The 10,175-nt window shown below is 47.9% G+C and overlaps 1 protein-coding gene and 1 non-coding gene across 2 annotated transcripts in view; one reads left to right on the top strand and one right to left on the bottom strand.

Annotated features, from left to right (window-relative positions):
• Positions 1-255: 255 nt before the first annotated feature.
• On the bottom strand, positions 256-391 carry LOC139038860 (small nucleolar RNA SNORA1). The gene has a single exon (XR_011491998.1). It is a non-coding gene; the product is annotated as a small nucleolar RNA SNORA1 (small nucleolar RNA).
• An 8,507-nt stretch (positions 392-8,898) lies between these two features.
• CEMIP (cell migration inducing hyaluronidase 1) overlaps positions 8,899-10,175 on the top strand; it is a 160,766-nt gene continuing 159,489 nt past the window's right edge. The window contains exon 1 of the mRNA XM_070478230.1: positions 8,899-9,134. The gene's annotated coding sequence lies outside the window, so the exon portion shown is untranslated. The remainder of the gene's footprint in view (positions 9,135-10,175) is intronic.

Below are 10,175 nucleotides of genomic sequence, written 5' to 3'. Positions count from 1 at the left end.
CGCCAAGCTAAGATAGCCCTTTAAAAAGAGGTTTTGCCCAGTCCACAGCTGTCATGTTGGTCAGTTCACAATTCTTTTGGTTCAGGTTCTTTGATCGCCAGTGGAATACGGACACACTTCAAAATTCCAAATTCAAATTTGTAATCTTTGGGATCCAGTTTTCTCAAGCAATTTACTTTAGGACCCTAGAAGTTAAATATAGCAAGTACATTGCTATTTATTCCTTCATCTTTTCTAATATTGAAGAGGCTTGTGATATGTTAACAGGTTTCATTGTCACCACTGCAATAAAATTACAGTAATAGAAGCAGAACCTGTATTCTCAATATAGCCACATTAACAGTTTATGGACACTATGAACAACAGTGCCCATTTTCAGTAGAGTGAGGCTTTGCTGTACTTTCTATACTTTTGGGAAGAAGGCAAAAGATTTCATGGCATCATACAAAAACATATCAAATGTGTTTATTATGTTACGGTTGAAACCATGAGGTATACATGTTGTAGCTAAGGGCATTAGCAGTAAAAGCAAAACCAAATCCTTTGTCTTGGCTGTCTAGGAATTTCACGGAGTATTCAAATACCATTTTATCTACATATATTTGTTTCCCAGGCCAGGAGTTTCTCTTTGGGAGTATTCTATGAATCTCACTGGAGAAAGGCTGTTTATTTATTACTGCATCTGCTGAGCAGTAGATTCTCGGTCTGTCACTGTGTTAGTCTGGGGACAGAGGGAAGAGTAAGATGCATGTCTGGTCCTCAGAGCTCACAGCTGAGGAAAGAAGGAAGAGGAAGAGAGGGGAGCAAACACACATGGTGCTGTGATTCCACAACAGAATTCTCTACAAGCTTCCAGGAGAACCCAGGGTCAGGGGGAGCCGACAGGGTTCCCAATGGCAGCAACATGTGAGTCATGAGGAAGGGCTTCATGTCTGCCCTGCAGAAAAGAGATGAAGAGGTCTCTGAGCAGTGCCCTAATGATCCTGAAACAAACATGGAGCTGTCAGCTAAACACACTCTGCTCCCAGTGGCATTATGAGAACTAAAAATGAATTCACTGATCGTTGGAGAGAGGTCCCAAACATCTCAAGATCCAAGACAAATCAATCATGTTTGCTGTATCTATGCTTTGTGCTCAGTCAGTTGTGTCTGACTCTTTGTGACCCATGGACTGTAGCTCGCCAGGCTCCTCTGTCCATGGGATTCTCCCGGCAAGAATACAGGAGTGGGGTGCCATTTCCTTCTCCAGGGGATCTTCCTGACAAGGGAGTGATTGAACCTGGGTCTCCTGCATTGGCAGGTGGATTCTTTACTGCAAGTGCCACCTGGGAAGCCCAACTGATGTTATAGTAATTAATATGTATCCCGGCAGTGATGGAGAAGGAAACGGCAACCACTCCAGTATTCTTACCTGTAGAATCCCATGGACAGAAGAGCCTTGCAAGCTGCAGTCGATGGAGTCACAAAGAGTCGGACATGACTGGGTCACTGAGCACAGGAAGAAAACAGATATTTGTGGAGTGCCTCTTAGTTTATGCAGGAACTGCTCTGGTCATCGGGAATCCAGCAGATGATAAAACGACTATATCCCTTTTTGGCTGCATCTTAGTTCCCCCACCAGAAGTTGAACTCCTGCCCCCCTGCAGTGGAAGTGCAGAGTCCCAGCTACTGGACCACCAGGGAAGTCCCTGGTAGTTCTATTTTTAGTTTTTTTAAAAACACCATATTATTTTCCATAGTGCCTGCCTCATTTTACATTCTTGCCAATAGTGTACAATCTCTCCACATCCTTGCCAACACTTGTGATCGTCTATATTTTGTTTTTGTTTATAGTGGCTAACATAATGGGTGTGAAGGGGTATTTCATTGAGGTTTCAATTTCCCTAATGATTAGTGATGTTGGGTATCTTTGCATGTGCTTGTTGGCTATCTGTATACCTTTGGAGAAATGAGCAGTGCTTCTGTGACCTGCCAAGACACTGTCTATGTCAAAGTGGTTTAGAGCCCTCACGGCAGCAATTCTTCCATAGCATCTACTAAGCTCACAAAGTTTGGTGTGATTGGTCCGTGACATGTTCTCTTCCGGAGCAGGCAGCTTCCAAAGGAAGAACTACAAATGCTCAGACATCAAAGTGTTCCACTGGAAACAATGAAAACTAAAACTACAATGAAATATATTTTTATACTATGTTGGCAATGCGTTAAAAAATAAGAATACCAGGTATTAAAGTGAATTCAGGGAAACAGGCCCACTGTCATAGACGGTTAGAGTGGAGACTGATGCAACTTTTCTAGAGGGTAAGCTGGCTTTAAGTTGATGCAAACTTACATTGATCCCAAGGAAATAATGATAGAGAGCTGCAAAGGTGTTCGAAATCATAGCCTTATTTAGAATACTGAAACCAATATTAGGGGATTGATAGTATAAATTATACCCTTATTAGGGAACAGTATACCATTCAAAGATACTGTTGACGGAGACTTAAGATTTAGGAAGGGACTTCCCTTGTGGTATAGTGGATAGGAGTCCACCTCCCAAAGCAGGGCATCTAGTAGGTTTGAACCTCGATCTGGGAGGATTCCCCAGGCCGCAGAAAAACTAAGCCCATGAGCCACAGCTGCTAAGCCTGTGTGCTGCCACCACTGAAGCCCACGCGCCTACAGCTTGTGCTCCGAAACAAGAGAAGTCCTCACGGCAAGACGCCACGCATTGTAACTAAGGCTGCAACTAGAGGAAGCCCATTCACGGCAGTGAAGACCTAGCACAACCAAAAAAAAAGAAGACTTGGGGAAATGTTTATACACTATACTATTAAATAACCAAGGCTTATTATTACATATGAACATCATCTTTTGCCATTTAAAAATTATTCACTTTTCCCTTAGGTAGTTAATTTACTTGGTTCAAAAATGAAAAACCATAAATCCATACACAACAAAAATATCTATTTTTTATTCCTATCTTCCATCATCCTGTTGCGCCACCAAAACCATCACCAGTAAGACAAGAAATCATGTTACTGGTGTCTTATATATAGCATCCTAGATGATTTCTTATGCATCTATAAGTAAATGCAAATAATCCTTTTTCCTTTCCCTTTTGGACAAATAGTAGCTTGTTATATACATTGATTTACACTTTGATTTTTCATTTTAATACATAAAACTGATCCTTATTCTTTTTTATAAAAAAATAGCCGCATAGTATTCTATTATATGGACTTCCCTGGTGGCTCAGTGGTAAAGAATCCGCCTGTTAATGCAGGAGACATAGGTTTGATCCCTGGGCTGGGAAAATCCCCTGGAGTAGGAAATGGCAACCCACTCCAGTATTCCTGCCTGGGAAATCCCATAGACAGCAGAGCTTGGTAGGTTGCAGTTCATGGGGTTGTACAGAGTTGGACACAACTCAGTGACTATACAGCTTTCTACTATATGAATGTAACATGTAAGGTAGCCCTACCACTAGGCAATGAGGCTGTTTCTAATTTTTCGTGATTACAAATAGGGCTGCAAAGTATAACTCTGTACATGTCATTTCACACATGGTACAACTCTAGCTATAGGATAAATTCCTGTAAGTGGAACTGCTGAGTCAAATATGTACATTCTCAAAAATCTTGGCCAACTGCCCTCAGAGATTGTACTAAACGGAGCTTTCATCAGCCAGGTATGAGGCAAGGCTCTGTTCCCCAACCTCACCCCAACCCCAACAAAAGTGGTATCATCAAACACTTGAATTTTTGCCAATCTGATAGAGATTTCAACATAGCATTACTTTGCATTTCTTTGTTTATGGGCAAAGTTGAGTCTCTTTGCAAATGTTTATGAACTATTTGGGTCTCTTTTTCTATGAACTGCGTGTATATAATTTTAATTAAAAATGTTCATCTGGGGAACTCCCTGGTGGTCCAGTGGTTAGAACTCAGGGCTTTGACTTCAGGGTTCAATCCCTGGTTGGGGTACTAAGATCCTGCAAGCTGCATGGCACAGCCAACAAAACAATAAAAATAAAAGAATTCCATCTGTGTATTCATTCACTCACAGGGTAAACACTTCTTACATACCAACTCTCTCTCTGTTGGACGTTGTAGGAGCAAGTAAGGGCTTCCCAGGTGGCAGCACTGCTAAAGAATCCGCCTGCCAATGCAGGAGACACAGAGATATGGGTTCAGTCCCTGGGTCAGAAAGATCCCCTGGAGTAGGAAATGGCAACCCACTCCAGTATTCTTGCCTTGGAAAATTCCATGGACAGAGAAGCCTTGTGAACTATAGTCCATGGGGCTGAAAAAGCAGGACATGGTTGAGCAATTAAATGCACACACATACTGTAGGTAGAAGGGTGAACTTGGGAGATTCTGCTCCTTCTCTCCAAGGATATGTGGCCTGGTGGAAAAGAAAGATTTTGAGTTTAATGTTGAACTACTTATGGAATTGGGTTGGCCAGAATGGGTTCCCAAACAAGCGTTATGGCCAACACAATACACACATGTACATATTTGTGCATCTGTATATGTAACTTATCCATGGAAAAATACTTGGTTATATACTGTAAGTTAACAGAGAACATCTTTGGATAGAAGTGATATTTTTTCTTTGGGCTTTTCTGTATTTTCTAAGATTTTTGTAATGATTACACACATAATATTTGCAGTTAGGTGATTTCCCCTTTGTTCAGTTTCTGAATTTTCAAAATCTTTTTGTTTGCTATTTTGCAAAGAATATATGTGATTTTTGCATTTAGGAAAAAGAACTAAGTGATATGAAAACATCATGTACACACATACAAGTTTATATGTATTTTTTAGACAGAGAAAAACACAGGAAAGCGTGTTCTTTCTGTATGATAATGATGACAGCAAAAAGGAAGATGTAGAAATCTATTTTCAGAGCTCCTAAGTGGTTGGCTAGTGTTCTAGAACTTCCCATCTTAAATTCCAGTGTGGACCTCCACTCACCAGAAAAACTGAGTACTTGTCTCTTCTCTGCTGGGCAACCTCATGTGCATCCAACAAAACAGGAACTGAGCAGTTAAGAGTCCTGGAAATCTGGCCCCAGGGCCCAGGGCTGGGAATTTCCCCTTTTCCATGCCAGCTTCAGACTCAGTGTCCAAGGGCGACCCCTGTTGGTGGAATTTAAAAGTGCTCATTATTTGTGATAGCTGTTAGAGGAAATTCAAAAGTTAGGAAATCAATCCGGAATATCCCCTGGAAGGACTGATGTTGAAGCTGAAGCTCCAATACTTTGGCCACCTGATGTGAAGAGCCAACTCACTGGAAAAGACCCTGATGCTGGGAAAGATTGAAGGCAATAGGAGAAGGGGGCAACAGAGGACAGGATGGTTGGATGGCATCACTGACTCAATGGACATAAGTCTGAGCAAACTCCAGGAGCTAGTGGAGGACAGGGGAGCCCGGCACGCTGCAGTCTGTGGGGTTGCAAAGAGTCGGACAAGACTGAGCGACTGAACAGCAATAATTAGGACTGGTATCCTTGAGTGGGATTTTCTTGTGGGGTTTGCTGGAAGCCTTGAACTGACAGCACTCACTCCTTACCCTAGCTTCTTCCCAACTCTCCATGCCCCACTGTTGCCCCAGATTTGCCCACTGTTTGCCTGGGAAAACCAGTAGTGGCACTTGAAGGATGAAGCCACAGTTGTGGCTGGCTTTTAAATGTCACACAGGCAGGCTGCTTTTGCAGCAGGGATTAGCTTTGCTGGCCAGAGAGTAGAGTGTGGTGACTCCTGCTCTAAGTGACAGAGAGTTAGATCCTGCCAGCCGACTGAAAATACCAGACTTGGGTAGCTTATGGGAGCAGTGAGCAGGCAGACGATTCTACTATAAGGATGTGGTGGGGGGGCTTCACCTCCCCTGAGAAAGGTAGGCTGGAGGCAGATGCACGTGGAGGAACAGCAGGCTTTCTGGATGGAGTCATACCATTTAAGATTACTTCCTGGGATTTCCCTGGTGGTCCAGTGGTTAAGACTACATGCTTCCAAAGCAGGGGGTATGGGTTCAATTCCTGGTCAGGAAATTAAGATCCCAGATGCATCGAGGCCAAAAAAAATTTCTTTTTCTTTTTAATAAATAAAAAAGATTATTTTCTTCCCTATCTGGAGATTTTGCTGGGGGATTCTGACACGAACCAGAAAACCCAGCATGGCCTTTCTTGACCAGCTCTTGTGTTTGCATTTATAAGAACAAGACCTAGGATTGAGGAAAGTATGGGTAGTAATTATGTCAGAGTCATGCTGCCAACATTCATCCAAAAAAAGAACTGCCCACATACCCCGTCCATCACTGAGTGCTGAGTGGAAGTGCTAAATGGAGCTCTGGCTGGAGAATCTGGTTTAGGACATGCAGAGCCTGTTTGTAATTCATCAGCATTGCTCTTTCCCCAAGGGCATCAGTCTGTGATAAAGAAAGCTGGACACCGAGGAATGTGCCGGGCATTTCTGGGCTTTGAGAAAACATGACTAAGCACTTCTCAGAGCCCATCAGCAGACAAGAATCCTCTTACTGGCTTCATCTTTCAGAGGCCTGTGGTACAGGCTTCTCACCAGAGATCTCATGTCATGCAGGTCTCAAATCTACTCTCCTGATGGGAGGAGGTGGGGGAAGCCTGCTTATCACTCTCACTGCTTTAAGCAAGGCTGATTCAAGCCTGGCCCAAGGTCTCCATTTGGACTAAATGCTCAGCATTCTCCAAATGCCTGGTGTCTGGGGGATCTTATTAAGAAAGAAAAGAAATCAGGAATTAAGGAAGGGATGTGGGGGCCCTTGGACACATTCTATCTAAGTTTGCTGGAAAGGAAAGGCTGGGTGGGGGAGAGGTGGGGAGAGGGAGAACCTGCCATAGTACCCAGCCTGTTACCTGTCAAGAAAGGCTGAGAATCCTGGTGAGGGACCTGGTAATGGTCAAGATCAGTTTTCTGAGAAAGGTCTGGAGAGGCACGGTATTGCTTCCCTAGTTCAGTCAGGTAATTAAGGCTTTTGTCCCAGTGCAGAAAACACAGACACAGCTCCAGCAGCTTCTGTCTGACTTCAAAGCCCAGACATGGATTCACAGTCTGATGTGTGCTGCCTGCAGTGAGGACCCTACCTGCAGAGTCAGTTTTCACATTGCGCTGGAAGGGAAGGGAGAAAGGACTGGCTATTCTAGGACTTCAGTCCACCATGTGAGTGGCTGAGCTGTAAGCTCCAGGAAAGTGGAAGAGGTACAGCAAACAGAGAAGGAGAATGGATGACTCCAAACCACAAAGCAAGTTAGTGGCTGAGTTGGGAGAAGATGCCAGGCACCCTAGGGCCCTGTTATGGACTCTTTCACTAGGACTGTTTCTTCCAGCAGGGAACTATCTAGACCAGTTGTGCCTTTTTGATCTGACCCTGGAGGGCCTCAGTCTGTCCAGTCAAAGGTAGAGAGCTCTCCCCCATATACAGGGAGGAGTCTAATTTACTGAAGACCTGCTGTGAACTAGGTACCTGCACTATTGTGTCCTCACACCCTACTAGTTGGTAAGGAAGCAATGCATTATCCTGATGAAGAAACTGAGGCCCAGGGAAGTTAAGATCCCTGTGAAAGTGAAAGTGTTATTCTCTCAGTTGTGTCTGACTCTTTGCAACCCCATGGGCTGCAGCCCACCAGGCTCCTCTTTCCATGGGATTCTTCTGGCAAGAGAACTGAGTGGGTTGCCTTTCCCTTCACCAAGGGATCTTCCTGACCCAGGGATGGAACCCAGGTCTCCTGCATTGCAGGCAGATTCTTTACCGTCTGAGCTACCAGGGAGTGATAAGATCCCCATCCGCAGTCACATACCTAGCGTGTTTGACTCTGGTTTCAAACCAGGATCTCTTTGATGGAAAAGCCCACGGGTCTTCCACTCGGAGCAACTGCTTAATCTTATACTAGGATCTCTTTCTAAAGCCAGCCTCTCCTTACCAAAGGCGAGCTTGTGTGCCCAACACACAGTGAGGCCAAGCAAACCGAAATGTCGGAATTTGGAGCAAAAAAAAGTCTATTGCAGGACCTCAAAATCTGGAACTCTGGGAAGAGTTTCAGCAAAACATTTTTAAAGGCAAGGTGAGGGACAGGGCAAGGTTGGTGGTTGCAAATGTCTTGGTGCAGTAATCTTTGTCCACTGAAATCGGGTCACAGTGTTCCTATAAACCTCCAACAAGACAAATGTTACTCTCTGTTCTGCAACTTTTTCTCTCTTTATGCAGGAACAAGTGTTATCCTCAAAGGTCAGAGCCTTGAGAATGGCCTATCCTTTATATTTCAGGCTACAGGCAACACTGTTAAAGCAATAGAATTCAAAGGTTAAAGCAAAAGAAACACATCTAATACGGACTCAGATTTGTTCTTCCCTATTACGCCCTGATAAGATTGGGGGTCGGGGCGGGGGGAAGAAGATTCTGAGACTTAATAACCGTGAACCTCATCTCTCCGCGATTCTATGCTAGGCGCTGGGCTTTCTCCGAGAGAGCCTCTCCCCTCGCTGGTTTGGAGCCGGGATTCTGGCCTAAGCACCGCGACCCTAAGCCCTCTGCGCGCGGAGAAGAGGCTCTCCGCGGCCAGCCGCAGCTACTCCTGCCGTGTTCTGGGTTCCAGCGCCCTCACCTGGCTGCTGCCGCCGCCGCCGGCGGACTCCGCGCGCCCGGGCTCCCCCGGGCTCCGCGGGCTCGGGTCTGCGTCTCCCAGAGCGGCCGCCAGAGCCCGCCCGGGTCCGGCCGGGGCCCGGGGCCCCCGCCCGACTTGGGCAAGGGGGAGGCGAGCTTCAGCGGGGGGCGGGTCGGTGGCGCGCGGGCGTCAGGGGCCCCGGGGAGGAGCCAGCCCGGCGCGGCCGGCTGAAGAGCAGGCAGCTCTCTATAAAAGCCGCCGCTCTGGCGGGCGGCCGGGGAACGCGGGCGAGCGCAGCGCGGTGCACCCCGGCTGAGCCTGGCGAGCGCCAACGGCGCGCGGAGCCGCGGAGCTGAGCGCGGTCAGGGGCTGAACCCCGCTTTCCCGGACGGACTACCACTCGGCTTGCCCGAGTCCCGGGACATAACCGGGCCGGTCAGTGTGCCACCCGACCGCTCCGACCGCGGCGCTTCTGGCCCGCGAGGCGTGAGAGTGTCTCAGCTACCGACCCAGAGGTAAGCGGGCCGGCTCGGCGCGCCGGGGCTGTGCAGACTGCCCAGCCTCAGAGGGGAGGGGAGATGAGGGGTTCGGCGCCTCCACCGGTGATAGGGAAAACACACCGCGTCGTGGGCTTGTTTGTCTGTCCACTCTGTGCTGTGCTGTCTGTTCATCTGTCTGTCTGTCCACGTGTCTGTTGATGGGCACACGTCCGCTGTGGGATTTCTCTGAGGTCGTGTGAGACTTTGCAAGAGCAGGTGCCGGGTGGGGCGCCAGTGTCCTCGGAGCGCATCCGGCGGGGAGCAGGTCCCGTTTTCCGTAGAGTTCCCCTGTTCTGAATGTCTCCGGGGAGATGCTTGCGCCCCGAAGTGTCTCGTCGAGGAGTGACTGCTGCGAGGGTCAGATCGTGGAGTCCAGCTCACAGGGAGCCGGCTCACACCGTGCATTGGTGAGCGCACCTGGCAACAGGTCTGCGCCCTGCTGCTCGGCTTTGAGCACCTTTCCCCTCCGCCTCCTGCCGCCTCCCCGTGCGCGCTCTCCCCGACGGCTTGAGGCACCCAGCATCGCTCTGGCACGCGACGGGCGGAGGTTAATTGAATGTTAGATGACAGGAGAACTCCTACTGATGTCTAGACTGCGACGCCCAACCTGGCATCGCTACAAGAGGGTTCGGCAGTCCCTGGCGAGGAATGTCAGCTCCAAGATAGGTCAAATAAGGTTGGGAAGAAAGACAGGGACCTGGCGGAGCCCAGGCCAGGGCCGTGGCCAGGTCTCCAGCTCGCCGCTCTGGGAACCAGGGCCAGAGACACTCTGGAGTGGAGCCGGAGGGACGCATGTGCTCTTAAGAAAGGAGCTCAGTGCGCCGAGGTCCTCCGCCGCAGACTCGCTGTCCGCGCTCTGAAGACCGCCGCGGTTCCCCAAGGGTCCAACACTACGGCCGTCCCAGGCGCGCCGCCAGGAGCCGGGTTTGAGGTCCTGAGTCCTGCTTCGTGCAGCCAAGGCTGCCCACAGGTGAGAAAACCCTTTTAAAACTGAACTTTTGATGTGTGAGCCAGTGC

The sequence above is a fragment of the Odocoileus virginianus genome, chromosome 16 (genome assembly GCF_023699985.2).
Source record: "Odocoileus virginianus isolate 20LAN1187 ecotype Illinois chromosome 16, Ovbor_1.2, whole genome shotgun sequence".
Lineage (NCBI taxonomy): Eukaryota > Metazoa > Chordata > Mammalia > Artiodactyla > Cervidae > Odocoileus > Odocoileus virginianus.
Note: the sequence above shows the minus strand (reverse complement) of the source record. Positions and strands in the feature narration are given on the sequence as shown.